At 34.2% G+C, this 25,999-nt stretch overlaps 1 long non-coding RNA gene across 1 annotated transcript; it reads left to right on the top strand.

Moving 5' to 3' along the window:
* The first annotated feature begins 404 nt into the window (after positions 1-404).
* LOC116183410 (uncharacterized) lies at positions 405-20,230 on the top strand. The gene is made up of 4 exons (XR_004148039.2): positions 405-459; positions 5,029-5,097; positions 17,263-17,399; positions 19,674-20,230. It is a non-coding gene; the product is annotated as an uncharacterized LOC116183410 (long non-coding RNA).
* Positions 20,231-25,999: the final 5,769 nt, after the last annotated feature.

Genomic DNA, 25,999 nt, shown 5'->3' on the forward strand with positions numbered 1-25,999 from the left:
CTAAGGTAGAAGACTGAGTAAGATGTACATGAATGTACATAATATGTATGAGCTTCTCTGCATGGTAAAAATGCCAAACAAACAGAAATCATAAACCAAAGTGATAATTTTTATTACATTCATCCTAACATTTTTCTAAAAGCTTTCAATTGCAAAAGCAACCCCCACTGCATTCATTTCAACCACTCCCAGCTTTTTTTTAAAGAACACAGTAATTAAGAAGAAGCCAACAAAAGTGAAGATACCCAAGTGGATAAAAATTGGTTTGTAATACATTGAAATATATTTCCCAATTATATTTTGCTGCAGTCTTCCCTGTGTGGGTTTTTTGGTTGTTTGGATTTGTGGTTTTTTTGGTTGGTTTTTTTTTTTTTTTGGGGGGTTTTTTTTGGTTTTTTTTTTTTTTTTTGTGTGTGTGTTCTCCAGGGTCTGAATCTTCTGGATATATTAAAATCCAAGGTAAGAATCCACAGCTTTTTATATTCCTCTTTGTTCTTCTAATATCATAAAAACTTGTAAATCCAAATGAACATTAAGGAGACAGATTGATAATATAATTAATTACACACAAAGCTGCAATTAAGTTAGACTAACTGTGTTGAGATGTAAATTATGTCATAAGGGTGCCCATGGGAGCTCTGCAAACACATAGAGCAGAATAATTTGATCTTTGGATTAGAAGTATTTTATCTCTGTGTTTATGTGTATTTAAACATATTTTACATGAAGAACACTATTACTTCAATCTTAGGTGGTTTTCTGGTAGAAAAATATTTCTTGCCCAAGATATTTTCCACTACATTATTTAAAGATTATTGACTGACTGTGGTGGGCTGACCCTGGCTGAATGCCAGAAGCACACAAAATTCAGTCTATCAGCCCCTCATCAGCTGTGCAGGGCAGAAAAAAACATGCATCAAAAAACCCATGTGTCAAGATAAGGTCAGGAAAAGATCATTCAGCAATTAATTAATTAAGATGGGAGGCAGATGACCTGTAATAAAATACTGTATATATTCAAGCTTTAGACAATGAGGCTTATTTTTTATACTAAGTGAAATCAAGATTTATCTACAGAGAAATAGAAAATATGCACCCAAAAGCATAACAAATATTGAAGAGGAGATAAAAGCAATATTTGTCTTTAAGTACAATATTAAATATTTATGATCAGTAGGCATCTACTGTATAAAATTCTCTTTCATATGTATGATTATTTACCTAAAATACAATAGATGCAAAAATCAGAATTAGAATTATTTCTCAAAAGAATGATTAGTATATTTAGTTGGAATGATTGAATCATAAAATAGTCTGGGTTAGATAGGATTTTAAAGATCACCTTGTTCCAACACTGCCATGGGCAAGTGTTCCACTTTCCACTAGACCAGGTTGTTCAGGATCCCATCCAACCTGGCTTGAAATAAAATTCAGTCTGATGGATTGATGGAACAAAAAGCACACATTCATAAAACCATCTTTCTGAATCAAATAGGAATGGATAATTTGGTATGAAAAAAAAAAAAAAAACAAACACAGAAAGAGTGGAAACATTCACACTCTTCACTGCAAGTTAAAGTCATGTTTTGCCAGAGATCGGAAAGAGAGAAACTGAAGAACAAAGGGTCCAATTTAGATTCTGAAACCAGAAAAACAAATCAGAATATACTGTTGAAGTCAAAATAAAAAAAAACCCTAAATTTATTTTGAATATTATTTTTCCTCTGGAGACTGATCCAATTCTGAATAAAAAATGTATTTTTCAAATGAAAAATATAGTCATTTTTTCTTTAATAAATCTCAAATCAATGTGAGAAATTTTATGAGAAAAAAAATCAAAACACATCTGTTCCAAACCCTGAATTGCAAAAAAGAAAAATGAAAAATAATATTTGCATCTATTGATGAACATTTAAATGAAAAATTCTGACAAAATTTCAAAAGTTTGAAAAATCATTGAAAATTCATCAAACCCACCCTTATGTATGTTTCTAGAAATCATCATTTTCAAATAAAATTTTTTCCCTTTCATATCTTTCTATTGGTAAGTCCTAGTGCAAGAAACCCAGGAATTGTGATTTTACAAAGGGTCTAACATTACTGGACTTCAGTCCTCTCTCATCTGGCTTTTAGACACTGAGGGAGTACAGAGGTACATAGAATAATTTTAGCATGCTAGTTCTCAGAATTATTTAAAGAAGTAAATATAAAGAAAATATTTAATTTCATGTACACAAGAGGTGGCTCGAGTTCTGCTTTTAAGTACACTTTTTGAAACAGAAGCAATTTCTCTCATTGGTTGTTTCATGGTAGTCTTGACCAGTATTTCAGGTTTGACAAAAAAGGCAGCCCAATGTATTGCCTGCAATGCGTATTAAATAGAATTGAAAGCAAAACCAGTAGCAAAAAAACCCTCAAAATTGTAAGACACAAACACAGTAAATCCCCTATCCAAGTGGATGGAATAATTTAGATTAAAAAAATGAAAACTAGTGGAGAGATTGGAGAAGAAAGAAAAAATGCACAATATTTTTTTACTGTGGTCAAAAAGAGACTGCAGAGGATTATAATTTAATAACTTTTGTATCTCATGCTTAAATATTCCTTCAGAATACCCTGTGTATACCTTCTCCTACAAAAGAAAAATAACAAGCAGTTGTTTCAGATTTATTTTAGTCTCACAAGGATTGCTGTCTCAACACTGCAAAAATTTTGAGGAGCTCTAAATAATAATCAAGATACAAGGTACAAGAAGCATCACAATAACTGACAAAAGGAAATAGGGTGCTGCAAATATCAAATACTGAAGAAATGCATGAGGTGACCCAAATATGCCAGCAAAGGCTTCCTTGCTAGTCTTTCAAGAAGTGATAATTTTACACACGATGCATTTAACAGATATTCACAAAGTAACTGTGAAATTGTACAGCCAGCGTTACATTGCCAACAACTTCCTCCTTTGGAAAGTAAGCTGTGGCAGGTGACATCCATATTTACTTTTTCTAAACTTATTTTTATCACCAGAACAGACATGTCAGCTCACTTGGAAGAAGAGCTAGAAAAATTTCTCAAAAAAACAACTATTATTTCTACAATTCCTGAGCACTAATGATAGAGCATAAACACTATTTTCTTCCAATGGCATGGAACATGGCTTATCCAGCAGGCTCTACAGTCCATTTTTACAGTTTTCTTTAGGAGATCTCTAAAAAGGGGGAGAGATGACACATGCTTAAAAAATTTCATAAACTTTCTACCCAATTAAAAAAGTTGTGTAAGACTTAAAGCCCAAATATTTCTACAGCATGAATTACAAATGACTGAGTTTCTGTAAGAATTTCCTGGGATGTTTTCGGGTACAGGTAATCCAGAAGCTGGAGATGCTTTCCCAGACTGTATAAAAAAGCATTTTGGATATTGTTTCCTGGACTGCAGCATGACAAAATAATATTGCTCAAAGAGTGAAATTGTTCATGGCAGAAATAGAAGATACCACCCAAGAGCAAAGGTGACATGTTCCTGGCAGTGTTCAAGGCCAGGTTGGATGGGGTTTTGAGCAACCTGGTTCTAGTGGAAGGTGGCCCTGCCCATGGCAGGTGGGTTGCAGATGCTCTTTGATGTCCCTTCTGACTGAAACCATTCCATGATTAGATGATTCTATGAAAAATTAATGCTCATAAACAGAAATGTCCTTGGGACACAACATTCATCTGTTCATTGAGAAAAGGCAAAGTCCAATACTGTTGTTTTGCTGTTTGTTCAATTGTAAATATTTTCTAGTTATTCAACAAGACCATCTCCATGTGGAAGTTCTCTTGTTATTTACAGGTGGAAGCATTACGATTCTGTAAGTTGCATAGTCTCCAATTAAAAATACAAAAGCTCAAGCAGATAAAAAAAGAACTTATACTTAAGCTGTTTATCTGAGCAGGAACCACCAAATTATCAGGAGGATTTGATGTGTACTGTCAAATCTGGAACTGCTTAAACTCTGTGACTACATAACTTTATTAGTCATTACTTCATTATTAGAAAAATAAAGTAAAAATAATAAATTTTTAAAAAATGGGGAGACAGAGCTAATGATATATCTATTAAAAATAGAATTTTTGATCTGAAAAAAATAATATTACAGAAAAAAATGTGCTATGTGGTAATATAAAGCACTCAGTCAACTATCAAAAGAAACATTGGAAAACTAAATATATAATCTTTTAAAAACAGAGAAGAAAAATTAGTGGTGATGTCTTTAGAAGCAAGGCTTACTGACTTAGGTTTGAAAAATTTATAGCTAAATTAAACCTGTAGACAAACTGATTTTTAAAAATTTATTAATCTTTTAATCAGATTTACATAATGTTAAGCTATTCTTTGATATAGTTTCAAAACCAGGTCACTTACTTCTGTGGCAAGAAAAGGTAAAGGAAGGTGATTTAAACTTTCTGGGTAAGATTCATTGGCGCAAACCTTTCTGTACTTCAGTGAGGTACAGGCAAAAATCTTGACCTCTAAGACAACGAATTTTATGGAGTTCTACAATTTTAAAAAACAATCTACACTAAAAATAAAAAGCAATGTCTAGGAGATTATTTCTAAGAAGTATTAATATTTCCTTTTGAAGTGAAACTGTAGACCTAGTGAACATAAAAACATTGACCTGAAATTAAAAATGTTTGAAGATCATGGAATCATAGAGGTTTGGATTGGAAGGGACCTTAAACAGCATCTTGTTCCAACTCCTGCTGTGGGCAAGAGCACCTTCCACTATCCCAGGATGCTCAGAGCCCCATCCAACCTGGCCTTGAACACTTCCAGGCATGGCACAGCCACAGCTTCCCTGGAAACCTGTGCCAGTTCCTCAGTGGCCTCACAGGGAAGAATTAATTTCTAATATCTAATCTAAACCAACTCTATTTCAGTTTGATACATATCAACTTTGCATAAGAAAATACAAGATATTGCAAAGAAAGTATGAAATAACCATTTTTTGTCTTTCAATATTTTAATTAGACATATTTTTGTTTATAGGTATTACACTCCACCTCTTCACCTATTTTTATGTACTTCAAGAATTTCAAGCCTTTTCTGGTTTTGGAGGTGAAGGTTTCACTTAATATCATTACTGTCAAAAACTGTATCAGGCACATGCTTAGAGAAATGCTTAGGAGTGGCATGAAAGAAAAATACTGTCTTCATATATGACTATAAAGTTTACATACATGTTTTCTAAATTAGACAGTATTTGAAATGTCTCAACACTATCTATCAGTAATATTTATAAAATAATAACAAATATGGCAAATAATCCACCCTGTAATTACCTGATTGGATAGACTGTAATAGGTACTTTAATGACATTATAAAAGACATTATACACATGTTAATACTCACAAATCTAAGCTTGTGGCAAGTCTATCATTTGTACACTGTAACAACAAATTCATGCTTAGAAGATTTAAGCATGAAAATTGAACTCATATATGTATTATTAAAAACTAAATATAAAGATGTGTTCTCAGCCACATTGAAATATAGAAATTCTTCTGACACAATGATATATGAAGTTGGTTTCTAGATGAAAAAATATGGAATGAGGATTGTTTTTAGGAGCACAGTAATTATGTTTTTTTCTTACTATACACTTCTGGTTTCAATAAACTAATATTCAAAAACACCTTGGTTATGTATTTTGGGGTGAAAAACTTAAAGGATTCATATAAGAGCTCTTACATCACACCATCTTTGATAGAAAGTAACACATTTATTAAAGCAAGAAAATTGAAATTACTATAGTAATGAAACTGTAATAATTGTGAATTCTCCCTCTATATCAATATGTACTATGATTAGAAGGAGCTCTAAAACACGATAAATCAGATGAAACTGAAATTAAAGACAGGTTAAGTAATATTTAAATAATTTATAAGATTTATCATTAATTGCTTTTTATCTTGAAGACAATAAAAATATTAATTATAGGGGTGTTAATCAATAAATGAAATATTACGATGCATTTTTAGCAATTTATATATCCACATTCTTCACGTTCTGCCAGAAAAAAAAAATGAGTAACATGCAGAGTAACATCCAAAGTAGTAACATATTTATAGCACATCAAAACTTTTCTGGATAAAATTGTGCATTCTCACAGGTATCATTTCATGGTGTCCTTATCACACAAAGCCAAAATATACTCACTACCATGTGTTTAAATATATTCCAATCCCCCAAATGCACACATTTTAAGGTTTATTGCCCATTGTAAAAAAACTTGAAAAAAACAAAAAACACTCTTTTTTCTCAAAGGCAGCTCATTCCTATTTTCATACTCTTTTTTCCAACCCCAAATGTTCTTATTATCCCCCTCAGGAAACCAGTCCCTTTCTTTGTCCACAGAATGCAGCCTTAAAAGTATAGATAAAAATATCAGGCATACATAACATAATTCATAATATAAAATATAAAAAATCATAGATGCTTTTATGTTCAGAGAAAAGTGATTATCTCCTTTCAGCAGGAAAACTTACTATGTGTCTCTTAAATCAAGGCACAATTATAATTCTGATTTAGTTCTGATAGTGTTTAAATATCCAGATATCTCTTTAAACAGAAAAACAAAATGGGGGAAAAGCACCAAATAAAACAAGCAAGCAATCAAAAAACAAAATAAATACAGGAAACAAAGAAATAAAAAAAAAAAATCCCAAACCTACCCACCAAATCAACAAAAACCCTGACAAAGTTTCATTAGAAAATCTTTCTTGTCAGAAAGGGAAGCCACTTCATCTCATGTTGCATATTGACTGCAGTTGCTGAAATTAGAAGTCACTTTTGAAGACCTGGATCAGGTCAAACAGGAAGCACACAAGTATTTAAAGATTTCAAATGCAATACCCTACTCTTCTGTCCCATGCCAATTAATTTCTACAGAGAGCACAAAGAATCACTTGCAGATGAAAATTCCTGTATCTAAAGGTTTAGGCTCTGGTTTTGTTGTGTTTGTTGTGCCCACATGTTCTCTTACTCAAAGAAACTGATTTTTGTCTGACTTCATCATACCATCTGACGTGAGTTACAAACAAAACATATCCAAGGAATTCAACCATTGTTGGGGAAGATGAAACAGGAAAGACTTATAAATATGATTGCCTGGCAAAAGATTTTGAGAACATGGAAACTATAAGTGAGATTGAAATGAAAGCAAGCTTTGAGATACCAAGCCGTAGTTACTGAACAACTGGAAAACAACAGTTGAAGGTAATCCCCTTTTGATTAAAGAATACCCTCTGCTTGCAGACAGGTCGAAAGGTCAGAGCAGACCCTACTAGTTTGGCAGAAGGGGTCCAAAGAGTAGTTTTTATGGTTTAAAATGTAACACAGTATGGTAATGTAATGATTCTTATAGGACATATGTAAATGCTATAGGATTTGTATCTTGTACTAAATTGCTAAGTGAAAATTAGAATATTCAGCACAGAAGAAGATTTATTGTATTGTAACAGGAACTTCTGTCTCTTACTCTTGCTCTCTTAGTCTCTTGCTCTTGCCTCTCTTGCCTCTCCCTTGCTCTTTTGGGCCTGCTCAGAGCTGGGGCTGGCGTCCAAACAGGGCCCTGCACCCAGCCCTTTGCAATAAATCATAATGATAGTAAAAGGGTTTTAAAATCATGGGGATTTAGGGTTAAAAGGAAAATTAAGCTTAGTAGGCCCTGAAAAGAAAAATAAATACCCTAAGTACACGAAGACCTTGTACCTTGCTAGCACTGCACCTGTGTAGCTAATACATGATAAATGATATAATTGTTAGATGTGATGATTGTTTAGTAATTAAATATAATTACTGTTTAATCATAAGAATAATCATGAGAAACTGTGGTCAGGGGCCTAAGAAAGATTAAGAGAAATTCATGTATACAATAGAACAATGTAAGTTTAATAATTAATATATAAATTATATAACTATAGAATATAAAATACGTTCAGCTCGAAAGCCATGTTGGAGTCAGATTTGGGTCTGTACCTCTGATTCCCAGAGCTCTCAATGAAAGCACCTGCATAGAATCATATCCTGTGATTCTGTGTGTTCCTGAATGCTGACAATAAGTTCCAAGACCTGGCTTCAGACGTCTCCCGTCTCCGTCCATCCCGACCCTCCTACCAACCAATGCTCCAACAAACCATAAATCCAGGAGATCTTTTATTTAACTATCAATTCTTTGCTTTCATTACATTCATATAAAAATGGTGATAGCGATTAAAAATTAAGAGGTAAGGAAATAACGTTAGCAATAAATTAATTCAGGGACCCAAATGCGGTGCAAATTGCTCTCTGTTTGTTTGGTTTTAAAGTGTGGGGGTTTTATTTCTTCTGTTCTCAGATGAGGAAAATGACATGAAAACAAGTGCAAAAAAATGTTTCATCAAACACAGACAATAAAGTACCATTGGAAATCAATTAAGATGTCTAGTTACTTGCAAGACAATTTTTGCTGCGTGATAGACTTCTAAGTTTATTCCAATATATTGAAATCTATAAAAGATGTCATATTACTTTGGCTTCATAATTTCTTCATCTGTCCCAATATTCTTAAACTTCTTTCCATCAAAGAGAATATTTAAAGTTTTCTGTGACTTGTGTGTTTTTTCCTCTTATATATTGTCAGAATTGTGAGGAAATATGTGATGAGAATAGAAAAACTGCTTATTATTCAGGTCTTATAACAAGACTTGTAAGAACTTACAGAGAAAAACATTTCTGTCATCTAATTTCTTTCAGAAATAATAATACTAAGAACAGAAAAACACTCCATATCTGAAATGAGAATGGAATATGATTGAAAAGCAATCTATTTTAATGTAAACAAGAGGTAGAAGTCAGATTATCTATTTTTTTTTTTTGTTTGTTTTTTTTTTTCTGTTTAAGAGCTAGACTTGTGGTCAAAACTAGTCATTAGACTAACTTTCTAGGGTAGCAACCTACTATAGGTGGAGCAAAATATCCTCTGCAGATACTCTGCAGATACCCTCCTAAACACAGAAGCTTGGATGACTAGGTGCAAACTCGTAGTGAAAGTGAGAGGAGGTGACATTACCGCATCAAAGTCTTTAGAGAAATTAATTTGGACAGGGGAAATTCATGGTATCTCTCCTATGGGTTTGGTCATCTTGTTACCATGTGAAGTTTTTACTTATGAAAATGTGAAGTGTTCTCTGATGTTATTTACAAGAACCACATAATTTAGTTACTTTGGAAGAAAAATTTTAGAAAAGGACAGCATTTTAGAGAGAGATGACCCCACAGTAATTACTTTCTATGGCATTTTTAGTAACTATACATGTTAAGTACAAATTAAATCAAGCTTTACAAGAATCCAGTTATTCAAGTGTACTATTGCAAATAGAATTGAAAGTCCTGAGACATTTTCCAGAAGCTGTCTGAAGGAATAGCTATAGAGTTACCAGGACATTACATATCACTTGATATCTAAAGATAGGCTTCTGCTTTTCCAAACTGATGAAGAAATTAGTGCATCATTCGCTGCACTCGTGTGGTAGCAAAATTAAGGCCTGCCTTTGTATGTGGCACAATCAAAAATTGAACCTCTAAAAGAGTTCATTAAACTTTGCTCTTCTTAAGGGTTTTTCTTAAGCATAACAGGTAACAGCGTAACAAATCAGTGATTTGTTTCCAAAATTTTACACAAATTTTAAAAAGTATGCTGGATTTAGGGGAGGTAACTTAATTGAAGGCATAGCTGAAAAGATTCATGCTTCCAAAAATGCATCACCATAACTATTAAGTTCTGGGATAGACAACTGAGTATAAAGTTTTATGGAAGAGGCAGAGTGAAATGAAAATGCATTTCTAATCTCCTTCTATCAGATAGTTTTGATCCTTTCTGCAGACATCTGAAAACAAGCAATGTCTGGGATTATTCCCAGTTGCAATCATAAACACAACTATAAATACTTCTAGGACAGCCTTCTTGACTGGCCACCTGGAAACAACCACATGACTTTTAAAATCTTAGTTTAATGCATGAAACTTTAAGAAAGGAAAAGTCAAATTACTATGACAAAATATTGAGTACTCATTCATATCCATTGATTTTTAAAATTATATTTTAATGCCAGTTCTGATAGGAGACACACTTCAGTGATCTCTGTGAATATGGGAAGGAGAAATCTGCAGCCAGGCACACAAAGAAAAGAAATTCTGGTATCTCTGTTTAAGAGTACAATTTAAACAGATAATTATAATGGTATAAAAAGAGATAAAAATTCAGCAATGGTGACACCATCAAGAAAGAAGGAAATGTAAAGTTGACCTTAAAAGAGCGGTTACAAAAATAAAACAAAACCAAAAATTGTGCTTATTGCTCTGCACTTGGAGCCTGCTTAGAACTCTGGTAGACTGTCAAGCTGAGAGTGCTAGAAATGCTTCTAACTATTTATTTTGTCTTTTTCAAAGCATTTGAATCTGTATGCAAAATATAAGAAATTATATATTAATATATACAATTTATATATATAAATAACATTTGGTCTGGATCAGAGCCACTGTGTATACATTCATTTGTTGGATTAAAACCCAGCCTTGCTTTTAATAGCACCAAAGTGACAACACACTAAGCTATTAGGTGAAAAAATTGTACAGCCCTCAGAGAAGAATTTATTTTTTTAAAAAGAATATATAAAGAAAGAAAATTAATATTCTTTTCTTCTTAGCTCCTCATAAAGTATTGCCATAAAAATATTCAAAACGTGTTTTCACTTGCAAAATGAGAGCTTTACTGGATTTTTCAAGTACTTTGAAACTGCCCAGTTTACTCATAAAACAGTCTCAATGCATCTTTAATACATTCAGCATTATTGATTTCTACAAAATATTCTCTGTCAGATAGTTTGAGTTATAGTTGAATACCAACAGTGGAATTCTCCAGGGTCACAGAGATAAATTGTATACTGGAAATAGAAGAACAAGTAATTGTGTCTCTTTCTTGGTAACTCCAGTAAAACCAACATCCTGAGGCAGCCAAGCCAGCATTTATTTCATGTGGGTTCAACTTTTGAATAAATAGAATTTTTCTTCTGTTGTGTTAGGGAGCTTGGTTTTTTTTTTCACTTTTTTGTTCTTGTTAATTATTATAAATAACAGCAGTGTAGTTGAAACTTTGAGATAAACTGACCTTGCTAATATTTATACATAAGTTTTATTAGCATTTTTTAATGGAAATTACTTTTTTTTATATTAGTTATGGCAATTTCAAATAGTAAAATATATTTTAGTAGGAGCACAATGGTTAGGATAGTTCTACTCAGAACAAGATGTTTTTGTTTTGAACTTTTAAAGTCAATGCTGTTCAATCCAGATATATTTAAATCATGAAAATAAAAGGATGTAGGACCTGTGTTTACAATAGTTGAACTTGATTGAGGTTCAGCAGACAGTTTCATGATTCTTTGGTATAAAATTACAGATGAAATATATCAACAGAAGCCTCAGACTGAGAAAACACAACATGGTTGCTGGTTATGGAAGGAGTATAATTCTGTGGATCAGCTGCAAACAGCTTTAGAGATTAGAAAGAGAGGATAAAAGCATACAAACCATAGATTTAGAAACTAATTTAAAAAATTCTAAACTACAAATTTAAGAAAATTATATGTCTAAACAAATTCTGATCCAAATAAGGAGTCATGCAAAGATAGAGCCATGTCAACCTCTGACCATTATCATCACACTTTTAGCAAAATACTGAGATGCTTGATGACTCATTGTAAACTCCTTCCAAATCTTTTCAAGTTCATTGGAGAATACTAGCTATGTCAGTCTTAGGATCTGGAGTAACACTGGAAGAATGAACATAACAAAATGAACAAAAGATACTAAAATGAATAACAACGTTAAGAGTGTTATGGAGATTTCAAGGGTGTAATGAAGCTTTTTAGTAATAGAGATGATGAGAAGATTTGGGCTTTGAGCATCCAGTGTTAGCATCCTTATACCTAGACTAGCAATAATGGCTGTTTTATAATTTGATTATCCTGTAAAAACATTAATCACACTAAAAACTAATTCCAGACAATGCACAGAATGTGCTATCTTTTTGCTTATAAGATTTTTAGTGCAATTTTTTCTTATGAATGTTTTCTGCTTGTTCCTCTTGTAAAAATTTTCCTAAAGACTTTTTTTATTATTCAACTGAAAAGATGATACTGATTTATCTTATACTAATAAATGAAATTCAGTTTTAGTGAGACATGAAGATTTATCTGTTAAATGTAACACACTGTTGATCAAGACCTTGACCCTCATCTTTTTCCCCCTTACAAACATCTTTTTAATAAAATATACCTGTATGGATGATGTCACACCAGGTATATCCACAAAGAGCATTTTGAGTGAGTTTTGCTTAATCCACCTGCTGCATTCCTAGCATGCAGTTCCAGAACTTTCTCTCTTGTGCTTATAAGTGGGAATGCTATCAATTTTAATACACTAAACCAACCTGAATGCAAGAAACTATTCATTCTTCTTCTAAAGATAATAGACCATAGAATCAAAACCCTAGGTTGGAAGGGACCTTGTAGATACAAGGTCCCTTCTGCTGTGGTCAGGGATCCTTTTTACTAGACCAGGTTACTCAGAGTCCCATCCAGCCTGGCCTTTGAACTCTTCCAGGAATGGGGCAGCCACAGCTTTTGTAGAAAACCTGTGCCAGGGCTTCACCACCCTCACAGGGAAGAATTTCTTCCTAATCTCTGATTTAATCCTACTCTCTGTCAGTTTGAAGCTGTTGCCCTTGTCCTGTCACTCCAGACCCTTGTGAATAGTCTCTTTCAATATTTCTCTTGAGCTCCCTTCAGGCACTGGAAGGCCACAATTAGGTCACCCCAAAATCTTCTCTTTTCCAGCCTGAACAATCCCAGTTGTCTCAGCCTCTCCTCCCAGCAGAGCTGCTCCATCCCTCTGCTCCCCTCGGTGCTCCTCTGGCCTGGCTGCAGCAGGTCCCTGTCCTTGCTGTGCTGGAGCCCAGAGCTGGATGAGGCACTGCAGGTTGGGATGGATTCCTTTATTGTGTCTATCTGCACGTGCACACCCACAAACATGTCTGCGTTCACATATTTCTATTCATTTCCTAACTAGCAAAAAAAAAAAAAAAAAGGTCCTACTATGCTTTCAATTGCTTGTAAATCTGTCATACTGCTTCAACAAGCTTAATATTGACTTGTTTGCTTGACTTTATTGACTTTTTCCTGCAGCAGTCCTTTTTTCCAAGAATATATTGTTGCTTTCAGATTACTTTACATCACATTTCAAAAATAACCTGATGAGATAAGTCAGCATTGTTGGAGATGTAGCTGAACATATGTCACATATTTCACTGTTATACACACACGCGCACACACACACACACACACACACACACACACACATATATATATATATATATATATATACACATACATATATATATATATATACACACATATGTATGTATATAAGATTTTCCATGTTATTCTTACTAAGTTTTACTGGAAAGAAAGCATAGATTATGACAAAATTGATCTGAAATGTGAAGGATGAACAGAGGTACATGATCTGACATCTACAAGATTACAATGAAAAAGTCAATGACTTCCTTTTAAACTCATTTGGAATACTATTAATCTTACAAAGAAATTATATTCTTCCAAATGTATTTTTTAGTTCAGTATCTCTAACTTCTCTGCAAGCCTTACTCATGGCAATGGCTTTGTTCATAGACCTGGATTACAAATCCCTTTAAGAAAAATTAAAGCTCAGGTTTTAAGATCTGTTTCATCTGGGTTGTCTTTTTTGGGGGGTATTTTTGTGACTTTGTTTTTTTTTTTTTTCCTTTACCTTTCTAATTTTGTTCTTCAAGCTTTCTGTCATGGCTAATATTCTTACTAGCATTGTAATTGATCTCCTGCTAATTTTTTTCTTTGTGCATTTAAGGCACACTCCATTAGCTCATTCTTCTTAAGCTTGATAAAACTTTTCCCTGTGCCAAACTGTTAGCTCTTTTAAGGCTTATTTTCATACAAAAATAATACCAATATAATTATATGGATATAGTTAACACAGTACAGTTCCTTCAAATTGGCACAGCTGTTCTGTTATACATTTAAGCCAACAGAGATGCTTCTTTAGGCACTGCTATGTGACAAATTCTACACATAATTTTATATTACTGGTTTTACTGGAAAATGAACAGTTTCTGTAGAAAATTGTACCCTTAACCAATTTAATTATGCCAGAATGAAATCTAATAATAGACATCTATTTTCTTTGGCTTCAATCCTGCAATAAACAAAAGATCAAGCTCTATATTTGATTACACAAAGGACTATATCCATAAAAATGAAATTATTAGCATCATGGGAAAAAGTATTCTCATCAAAGAGAGTGAATAGGCCCAGCCTTCTGCTATTATGAAATATAGCCTTTCCATAGCTGTGTATAGAGAGGTTTAATTTTATACCTCTGCAGTGCTAAATGACAGTGTTTAGCATCTTATTACAGCAAAGATGAGCATGATTAATACTTCTGCACAGAAAGGAGACCATGCCAGGATCACACTTCACACTGAGTAATGAGTTCCCCTTTGACTGTGAGGCAGAATTTCCTTATGCGTTATATGGGAGTCTTGGAAGATTAAACCATGATTCCACTGAGGGCAACCAGGGAAGCCTCTCTGCCTCTTATGAAGCCCGCTGTTTCTTTTTAATAACAAAGGAAAAACTTGCATATTTTTTTACAATATATATATTCACAGTGGTGATATATTTTTTCTGTACAATGTTTAAGCATGTTTTCTTCTAAAAGTGCTTCATTCAAATAATATTAAGAGTATAGTACATATTTGTGTTCAGCTTTCAAATTTATTTGGAGACTAATTTAAACTGCTAATTAATTGTTTTGTTCATTACAGAAAATAATGAGTTTATTACAGAATCTCTAAAGCAACTAGAGTGCTTGGAGGAATTACTCTTTGGATATATTTACATAAAATAACTACTAAAATTATTCTGTGCTCTATTATAGATCCTAGTAGTATTATGTTTTTGTGAGGCATTTAAAAATAAATTAATATAAAAAATATCAGGAATTAAGGTTTAAAGAATGTCAGTTGACATTCTGAAGTATATTAAAGCATTACATTATATCCCCTTGCTATGCTTTACTAGAGAAAACAAAATATTACAAAAACATTCACATAACACAGTTGTTAGCAAGAACTTAGTAGTAAAGAAATATTAGTCTTCCTGAATGGATTTAATTGCAAGTCATGAGCATAACTCATGATTGGAAAAAAACAATGAAATGGTTTTTTTTTCCCCAATGCTTTTGAACGATTTCATTTTGTAACTTCTACTTTTTGTTAAGTACCTTTAAGAATTCAGTAAAATAAGGAAAACTTCAATATATTAGGATTGAAATTAATTTAAATTATTTAGATTCAAAGCCCAAACATATAAAATTGAAATAACAGGCCTGTTATACTGTGAGTTCATAAATCTCAGACACAGAACAGAGGACCTTGGGACCTGTATGTTTTAGTGAAAAATTACCCCTGAAATTTTAAATCCCTTATAGAAGTATTACTTATCCAGGAAATGAACAGGGTTTCTTGACAGGAGTGGGATTACAAGCTAAGGGTTTGTAAAGGTGTTACCTGAGCAATCTGAAGACACAGTTTTAATCTTCTTAGTTGAGGCAAGAAAATCAACTGCCCATCAAATTTTACCGTGCTTTTAGTTTAGTTTATTTTACTTCCCTAAAGCATGAAATTAAAAAGGAACAAGTGAAACTCAACTTCTCTCTTGTTTATGGGATTTTTATCTTTTTTTTTTTTTTGCATTTTTTGTGGTAACATAAAGAGCAGCAAATAGGATAAAAGAAGTCCATGACTGTTTCCATGGCTGTCATCAGCAAGGATTTCAAGAAGTGAGGTAAGAGATGTTCTTCATGCAGGTGTGGATCAAGGCCGTGCACATATTGCACTGCACATGTGGTTTTATGGCTGTGCACCTCATAATATGGAAATATTTTTAATTGCAAAGTCATCTGCAGAATTTTATATCTTATGGAATCAAGTTCTATTCCTGAACACAGTAGCAACAATTTTGAACGGAGAAACATGTAAATGTGTTTTGCTATTTGCCCTTGCAGGGAGATACATAGCAAATACAGCACAGGATTTAGTTATTGCCAAAGAAAAAATGGTAAGGGTTGCTGCTACTTTTCACTTGTTGATAAAGAATTTTTAATTTCTTCATGATCCACCCTTTTTGGGTTCTTTATTTCTCACACATGTAAAACTCTTCAAGGCCAGTTGAAATGCAAACTAGCTGGTAAGGGCTCATAATTCATATCACATAGCAGTGTTTTCAAACTTTGTATAGTTTGCAGTAAAATCCAAGAGCTGAGAGTTCATCAATCACCTGTTTAATTGCCTGTAACAAACATTCAGGCAGCAAGAGGAAGAAAGTGAAAGGAGGGAGTACATCATCAACATAAACTGCAATCAGGCTGTTCTTCTGTTATCTTTATCTAGTACAGTGCTATCCATTCCTGTACTCAGGAGCAGGTTGGGAAAAGAAAAACCCATGACTGCTGTAAAGATTCTTCCTGCATATATACTCTTGAAGTTTGTATATTTGATACTTTTATGACACCTCACCTGCAATGTTACATTCAGCACAGCAAGGACAGGGACCTGCTGCAGCCAGGCCAGAGGAGCACCGAGGGGAGCAGAGGGATGGAGCAGCTCTGCTGGGAGGAGAGGCTGGGAGAACTGGGATTGTTCAGGCTGGAAAAGAGAAGGCTCTGGGGTGACCTAATTGGGACCTTCCAGTGCCCAAAGGGAGCCCAAGGGAAATATTGAAATAGACTATTTACAAGGGTCTGGAGTGACACGACAAAGACAGCTTCAAACTGACAGAGAGTAGGGTTAGATTGAGGTTAGGAAGAAATTCTTCCCTGTGAGGGTGGTGATGTAGCTGAATATATGTCACATATGTCACACAGGTTTTCTACAGAAGCTGTGGCTGCCCCATCCCTGGAAGTGTTCAAGGCCAGGCTGGATGGGACTCTGAGCAATCTGGGATAGTGGAAAGTGTCCCTGCTCATGGCAACAGAGTTAACAAAATGGCCTTAAGACTCTTTCCAACCCAAACCATTCTGTGATTCTGTGAAGTACAGAATTTTATAATTGCAGTGTTTTTCTTGCAGGATTTCTTTTCCTTTAGGAATATGTAGAAGAATGGTGTTAAAACAATGATGCTTGCAAGCATTTTACATATTTTAAATTATTACTTAAGGAATTGATGTGGGGCATTCAAGATGATGGACACGAACTAAAGATCATGGTAGGTACTGACTAGCCTTAAATGTTATCTGTTTGCTAGGATGAATAGTTTGCATTATTTCTATGTTTTCCCAAGGGGACTGGCAGAAAGAAATTTCTGTATGGAAATTCAAGTACTCAGGGGTACCTAAAGAACTCCAGGGAATTTTCAATTAGTTTTCATCATAGTTGTATCTCTGGAGAACTGTGTGCAAATATAAATCCCTGGAAACAACTCACACCACTTTGCATTGTTCTGTTCTATTGTGATAAGAAAATGATATGTTTGGCGGCATAGAAAGCTTGGAGGTCAGTAAAAGAAAACAACAAGAAGAAGAAAACAAACAACCCCCCATTTAATTAAAAGAGTAGACAACTCAAAAAACATTGCTTCTAAAATAATTACTACTTTCAAGAAACTTCTGTCCAACTTTCAGTATATAAGTGTGTTCCTTAAATGAAATTGAAATTGAAAACACTGGAATTGAGAACCGACAGATATCAATCTTTTTGAATCACTAGAACTTTCACCTTTGAAGTTTAGCACTCCAGTTTTTCTGAGAGAAAGAATAGTCCTTGAGATAGCAATCATAATTAATGCTGCAATAATTAAGTTGACACTGAAGGTTTTCTGTAATGTTTTTATCTTGAAATCATGTCATGGAAATTCAGATACTAATTGCCATTATTTAAATATGAATTAAGCATGAAAGATTTCAATACTGATGAAAATCCCAAATTAAACAAAGCTTGTATCTTTTATGTATGCTGTAAACCACAAGTCTATAAAACTAGAAGTGATATAAAACAAGAAGTCTGTCTAAAAATATTGACTGTCCATCAATTGAACTATTGATTTCTAGATATTCTAGCAGGTCATTTCCACAGCTGGAGAAAATGAAATCTTTTGGACCAATTCCCTTTTTCATACTTTCCCTGCCTAGACTTTATTCCTTATATGAACACTCTTTATTTAAAACAACAACAACAAAAAAAAATCTGTCCAGTAATCCACTTCTCCTAGGACTAGCTGCAATGTATAAAACTTCCAAAAAACCTGCTACTAAATATGTAAATTTATAGCAAATAGGATTTTAACTATCTGCTTATGGTTAGATGTTTGTTATGTTTTTTGAAGTTTATTACTGAGACTGTAACAAAATGTTTCAATCTTCTATATTTTATGACATAAAAATCTAAGATAAAAGTTTTCCTTAACTGTTTTTATGTGAACAAACCAGGATCATTCCTTTCAGAAATGAGCTCTTTCAGTTTTGAAAATATTTAATCAGAAAAATATAAATGAGCAACTCTGATACAGCCAGGACTAACATATAGATAAGATTTAATTCTAAATATTACCATTCTTTCATAGGGATGTAACTGCAATATAACTGTAATAAAAAGACTGAAAGTATTCTAGAATGAAAGGAACCAAGTGAAAATTTGTTCTTTCTTTCTCTGATTCCTCTTTGGATGTGTAAATGTGAAATTTTGTTTTTTCTTTCTTTGAAGCAGACAGATTGCCTAGCTACCTGCTTTTGGCACTTTTCTGTTTGATCTTATATGGAAAAAATAAATTGAATAAATTGAAATACATTCTAAATTAGTATTTTCAAAATCTTGTTCTCCCTCCATATGCCCAAAGATTATAATCTACCGGGATTATTTCTCCTTTACAATACTACCAGGAAAGCATTCTTGTCTTAAGAAAGAAGATAATTAGCCATGAGAATGTGTTCTATATCTACTCCAGCTAAGGCTTTTGTGGGGCTGGAAGGGAATTTCTGCTCCAACACCTGGAACACCTCTCCCTCTTCATTCCACCTTTGTACTATCACAGTTCACATGACACCACTCTCTGCCAGGTCCCTTATGCCTAATTATACAGGCACACAAACATTAACAATATAGTGTCTCAATAATACTTGTTTAGAATGAAGTGAACCTCCAAACCTCCAAGAATTGGTCCAGTTAATATCCAAACTGCAGGCAGCATTTGTATTCTGGGAAGTCAGCAATAACATAACCTTTTCACTGTTAGAGAGTCTTTTAGCATCAAAAAAACTATGCATGTGTATGTTTGCATTTTAATAAGTTTCCATATGTGGTATATTCAGTATGGATGTGTCCAAATACCAGGTCAAGAAAAATACATGGCAGCACATGATGCCACTAGAAAATAGTAATCATCCCTTTCCACAGTCTTCAGGCAGAAAATACAGCAATTCAAATTCAATTTTTCCTCTTTTTTTTCTTAATTTAAAAAGACTTTATCTTTCCATTTTCCTTTTAGATTTGTATGTAAGTGCTCAAGCCTGCAGCGTCAGCTTTACGAACCATTAACGCACAATTGTCCTGCACAAGTTATCACAAGTTTGTATTTACTTGCTCTTTTTGCTCCCTGAAAAGTAATACATGCCATAATCCAGAGAGAGGAATCCTGCCTGTGAAAGATTGTTCTGGATTTGTTCATACTGCAGTTCTGAAGAATCCTATCAGTAACTGAGAGTTTTCAATTAATTACTCAATTGGGAAATACTTGTATTTGCATTCAATAAAATATGAATAAAATTTGTATTCAATAAAATATGGTCTTCATTTTCAGAGTGAAGAACTCTTGCCTGGGCTGGCTGAAGAGCCAAACAAGCATTTAAAATTTCTATGCTAGAGTGAAGTTTGGTTGGCAATGATTCATGGGGTCTTGTTATCATTCAGACTATCTCAGAAATTTCGTATCTAAATGCTTACATAGCTTGCATATGGGTAGGAGTCTAAAAATAGATGCATCTGTTGATGCATCTAGTAATGCCTGTAAATGCATTTGCAATTAAAACAGTTTTTCTAATGACATTTAACCTGCTTTCATTTTTTTCTGTATCTCATTGTGTAACTGTGAAGAGCTCCTGTGACTGCTGCCTGCTACTTCGAACATCTAAGCTGCAACATTTGCCTATCATTATCTCATCTTGATTTTCCAATTAGTCTCTTCTCTTGACAGCTTAATGCCTTGTTCTACCTACATCCTAAAAAAAAACTGTGGTATGCCTCTGGTATTTCAGAGTACATAACTCTGGGATTTACCCAAGAAAGGATTTTATGACACCTTAGGTATAAACAATTTTCATGACCATGATATGTAGAATCAGAAAGTATGAAAATGCAAACCTTCAAATTAACTCCTCTACTACTTCAGATGAGAGGGATTAGGAATATTCACCCTTACGTAGATAGACGTCACCTCTACTTTATTAGTTACCCAGCTTCGCCAAGCTGGATATTATCTTAATGTACCTTAAATTATTACCTTTATTCTCTGTAGTTGCATAGTCTCTCATTGTATATTCCTTAAAATCCACATTGTAAGCCACCTGAGGTGAAGTTTGTTTTTATTTTTTCTTTGTTTGAACAATTCTTGGTATAACATACCTCTAAACCTGGCTTGCATTCTTTTGTGTTATCACAGGAAAAATCAAATTCCTTCCTATACCTTTGGAACGGGAAGCAGTATTTCCCACCACTTGGGAATTTTCTGATGTTGAGTTTGAAACTAGGACATATTTTAGGAATTTATTAACTTCACTGCTTTTTGAAGTACCAAAGTGTCTTCTCATGGTTGCTTCGTCCACTCATCTGATTAAGTTAACATGACATAAAATTTTCCTCAATTTATTAAAGACTTCTAGACCTTACCAGATGCAATGCACTAAATGTGAACAGTTGCTTACTGTTGATTATTTAGGGACAGTTTAAAATGTTCAGACACCTACAACTCTTTTTAGCTCCTAACTTCTCATTGATTTTCACGTTGGACACTTCATTCACAATCGACATTGCTCATAGTTAAATATCCTGTTCTTCTGCCAGCATGGATTTAAGTTGAGTTAGGTCTTTTGTGTTAAGTGACTAACTAGATATGATGGGGAGGTGGAGCAGGGGGTGGTGACAATTGGTGTCCCTCTGATCCAGGAGGACAATCCATCTGCACACAGCCCAGCCCAAGCTGCCATCACACTCAAGGTCCCTCAGATGGAGGCTAAATGGATGCCACTATTTTTCACAACCATTTGTCAAGGTTCTCTTTAAAACAAAATAATAAAAAAAACCAAAACAAACCCCCCCCAAAAAACCCAACCAAACAAAAACACACATAACCCTCCCCCCCACCCCCAACATAAAGGGCTTGATTTTTATATCTCCATTAAATTTCACACAGTAAGAACACATCAGCTTTGCAATGTGCTACTGAGAGCAGGGTGATATTTCCCTGGAAGTTCTTGGGCCCAGCTGCATACCCAGATATGTATAATCAATCTTTGGTGTTAGTGCTGTCTGATATCTAAAGCAAGGTGCTGGCTGGATGACCTGAGTGCAGCCCATCCCAAGATAGTCAGCGCTATGTTCTTGTCGATCATCTCCATATGCCTTTTCAACAAACTTATTGATAGATGAAAAGAAGTTATAAAGCCCAAAGTGGTAAAGCATTTGCATAACATCTTTATAATCTGGAAAGGTACAAATTCACCTACATGTCTTGAAACTGCTATTGTAAAATAATGTCTGAATTTAGCCAGACAAAAATTTAAAAATAAAAGCAACAGGCTTTTCTGTTAAAAGTTAAAAAGGTCTTCTACCAATTATTTTACCAGTTACATTCTCAAATTAGTCAAGCTAATGTTCTTTATTTTATCATCATCTCTATTTGCCAAGGTGAGTTTCCATAATGATGATTAGTAATATGAAGGCACCTATGTCTGTGAGACCTTTTCTAAATGCTATATGTGTTTAATGTTACAAATGGTGCTATTCCAGAAACAGAAAAAAAAACCCAAAACTTTTTCTTCTTAAGGAACTATATTTGAATGTAACTTACTATATCTGGAAGCAGAAAAAATAGCTTTTTAGTTCAGTGTTGCAATGGCTTTAAAAGCTGTTGTGATACAATAAAAACTTAGAGCTAAGAGCAACAGCACCCATCTAAACTGTATGCTGATGAATTCTATGGATTCATAGAATATTAGAATAGTCGGAAGGGTCTCTTAAAAGTCATCTTGTCCAATCCTGGTGTAATAATCAGGGCTACTCAGAGCCTTTCCAATCTTACCTTGAATGTTTCCAGAGATGGGGTATCTCTGGATCAACATCTCTGAGCAATCTTCTACAGTGTTGTACCATGCTCATTGCGAGAAAGATTCAGTCATCTCATCTGAATCTACCCTTTTTTGGTTTAAAAACATCAACCCTTGTCCTGTCACAGCAGGCCCTTCAAAAATGTTTGCATAGGAATTTTGCAGGAAGGTCACCCTGAAGTCTTATCTTCTCCAGCCTGAACAATCCCAACTCTCTCACCCTCTCCTTATAGGAGAGGTGCTGCAGACCTCGGGTCATTTTTGTAGCCTCCTCTGGACTGGCTCCACAGGTCCATGTCTTTCAAGGGCTGCAGATTCCAAACCTAATCAATGGATGCCAGGTGCAGTCTAACCAGACAAGAGGTAGTTGATCATGACTTCAAAGCTTAAAATTTGAGGTGAGGAGAATTTCTTCAATTTATATTTTTCTTATGCAGGACCAAAAAAAAGTGACTAGTGAGATATATTGGTGCTATGCATGTAAGATTTTAGCACACTTCCTCATTCAAGTACCACATTATTTCCCTTTCTCCCCCTTTTATCTTTGTTCAGCTGTCATTGATGTGGTCTACAGCTTGGAGGAGAACCATATAGTAACTGAATATTTTGAACTCAGTCCTTCAGGTTAACTTAGGCTAGGTTTTGTCCTGTAACCATGCCTCACAGAAATCTGCTCATATTCGCCTAATAGCTTTGTGATTGTCCCACTCTTTTTTTCCTTCAGCTGCATTGAAACTCAATCCTTTAGTTATGGATTCTTAAGTTATGAAGTTATATTTCTTCGTGTATACTTCTGATTTTTTAAACTCTTTATCTTATTAGATTTTTCCCTCATAACCTCTGCCCCCAGTGCAGTCAACTTGATAACGCCCTGGTTTGGAACTCATCTATATCTTACCACTTACTTATTTCCTAATTGTTTTCATGCTTCATGAAATGGGCTAGAAAGCAGGAAAAAACCAAAAAACAAACAAACAAACAAACAAACAAACAAAACCCACCCAAAAAATCCCAATTAGGCTATCTAAGTGAATCTGCTTGGGAAAAACCTAAGTAGTCTTGAAAGTCCAGTCCAGTGGACTTTCAATATCAGTGGTCCAGTACCCATCTGGACCACTGACATTGCCATGCAGAAGGGGCAGCGTGGTGACAGTGTTAGCCTTCTCTTTCAGAAAGGCTTCTGAGAAATTGAATTGCTCCACTGCCTTACCAAAAATTGATATATACTTGTTCATCTTTACTCATGAAACAAACTGCTGCTTTGCTGCTGGATACATTCTTTTTATTCCATTTAGGAAAGCTTTCCCCAGGGGGATTTTAGCAGAAAAAACATTTAACTGATGATTTATTTATTTATTAAAGAAGACTAAAACATTTCAGTTTAAGACCTACTTGGCTTGGATAGCAAGTAAAAATTATTATTTTAATGGTCATTATTAAACACTGAGAACTGTCTTCTACCTCTCTTTTCTCTCTTCAAAAATCCACTGCAAGCTGCTGGCTCTGCAGCTTGGGAGGATATTGAATTAAACATAAATTGGATAAAATTTTATTTTATTAAAGACTATCTGGTTTTCAGGTCCAAGATAACAGGGTAAAATACTCTGGTTTCTTTAAAATCTTTATTTTGTGTAAAGACTGGCTCATACTTATATTTTTCAAACTTGATTAATAGAATATAATCAGTGGGAACAAAATAAAAAACAGAATTAAAAACCTCACAAAGCTGAACAAATGGAAACAAACCAACTGAGTCAGATGTCTAGTTTATGTTCAACACTAATAATTTTCATATACTGATTGTTCACCTTTCAATGAATTGTTGCAGGCAAATCTAATACTTTAAAGAAGATATATCCTGGTTAGTGAACCCTTATCTTCTTCTGACATGGAACACATTTCTATAGATTGCACTGTTGAAGCCAAGTAATTGGATAATCATTTTTACCACACACAGACTAGAAATCCCTTTACATTAGGAAAAAAATCCAAACAATCTCTCTTGGGTTTTTGAAGCATATATGGAAATTAAACTGTAAAAATATGTAGGTGAGCGAAGAACTATCAGTGAGCAATATTCCTAAATATGGTCTAAAGTATTTAACTGTCAGAGGTAATAATTTATAAGCCAGAGCTGTAGACGTTTTCCTGATAGATCTGAGGGGCATGTTAATGGAGCACAATGAAGACAGATAGCTCCATTCTAATGCCATCCAGCAGACAGCCGCCTCATGAAATGCATCTCTGCCAGTGCCCATCAATCTCACCCTGTTGGCCGCTTGGATTAGACACAGAAAAAGTACTCCTGTGAATCTTTAAAAGGCTGTTTCTGTCTTTTGGGAAGTTGTTTAATGTTGTTTTCATTTTATGGATTTGGCTGGACTTTAATGCAGACAGGAGCCTGAAGGCCTACCCTTATAAAATCCTGTGAAAATAGACAGAAACATAAATTGCATCTTTAATGGTTTACCCACTTGAGCTTGCCCTGCTTTATAGTGTGTACTGTATATTGGTTTTGAATCAGATATGTAAGTTTATTAATAAATAAGAGCAATTTAACAATTTGATAAGGAACATGCAAAGTTGAACTTTATATGGCCATGTTCCTCCCATTATTACAAACAGTCAATAAATTGGAAATGTTTAAAACTCAGTGGCTTTATAAAAAAAAGGATTACGTCAGTTAATTTTAGATTTCTTTCCTTTTCAGTGATTTCTCCTTTATTTGTAGCAGTGAGACTTCATATCAAGCTGCTTGCAAAGAGCTTAGTCCAGTTCTCTTACTTGGAACTATGCTGAACTCAGCACTGTGGTACTAAATGCCATTAAATGTGGTGACTCCTAAGTCACAAAAATAAGTTGTTTTGTGACATTAATAAAAAAGAGGAGCCTTACAGCCTAAAAACTTTAAATAATATTCATTAATTTTAACAGAATTTGGACAAAATCCTGGTTTTTGCCTTATGTTTAATATCTTTAAATATGTGGATATATTTCTTCTAGCGTCTTTCATATGCATCACTTCCAGCTTTTCAACACGTTTCTTCTTCTTTCACATACAAGTGAAGCTTTCCCTGGACACATCTGTCTAATGGGCAAGGAGATGTACTAGCAACTTGTAAGCCAGGGCTAACCTAATGTTACATCAACTTGTAAAAATGCTGGTCACTAATAGAAATGCTTTGAGCATTACAGGTCAATTACTTTTCCATATTCACAAAGGAATTCACAAAGGACTCCATAAGGCCACAAGGATATAAATTACTTTCTCCTGGTTAGTTTTTCAAATAACCTGCATCTACACAACCAATTTACACTCTCAAATTCTTAAAAATTATGAAATTTTTGTATGATAAAGCTCTCTAATTTTCTTTATTCTGAAGGCAGCATTAGAGCTTGGATTCTCCAAGCCAAAATGCTGGTAACAATGATCAGCAACAAAATTTTGGTAATGTACACGTTGAAATTTAAGTGAAAATAAAACTGTCTTGAA

The sequence above is a fragment of the Lonchura striata genome, chromosome 2 (assembly GCF_046129695.1).
Source record: "Lonchura striata isolate bLonStr1 chromosome 2, bLonStr1.mat, whole genome shotgun sequence".
Lineage (NCBI taxonomy): Eukaryota > Metazoa > Chordata > Aves > Passeriformes > Estrildidae > Lonchura > Lonchura striata.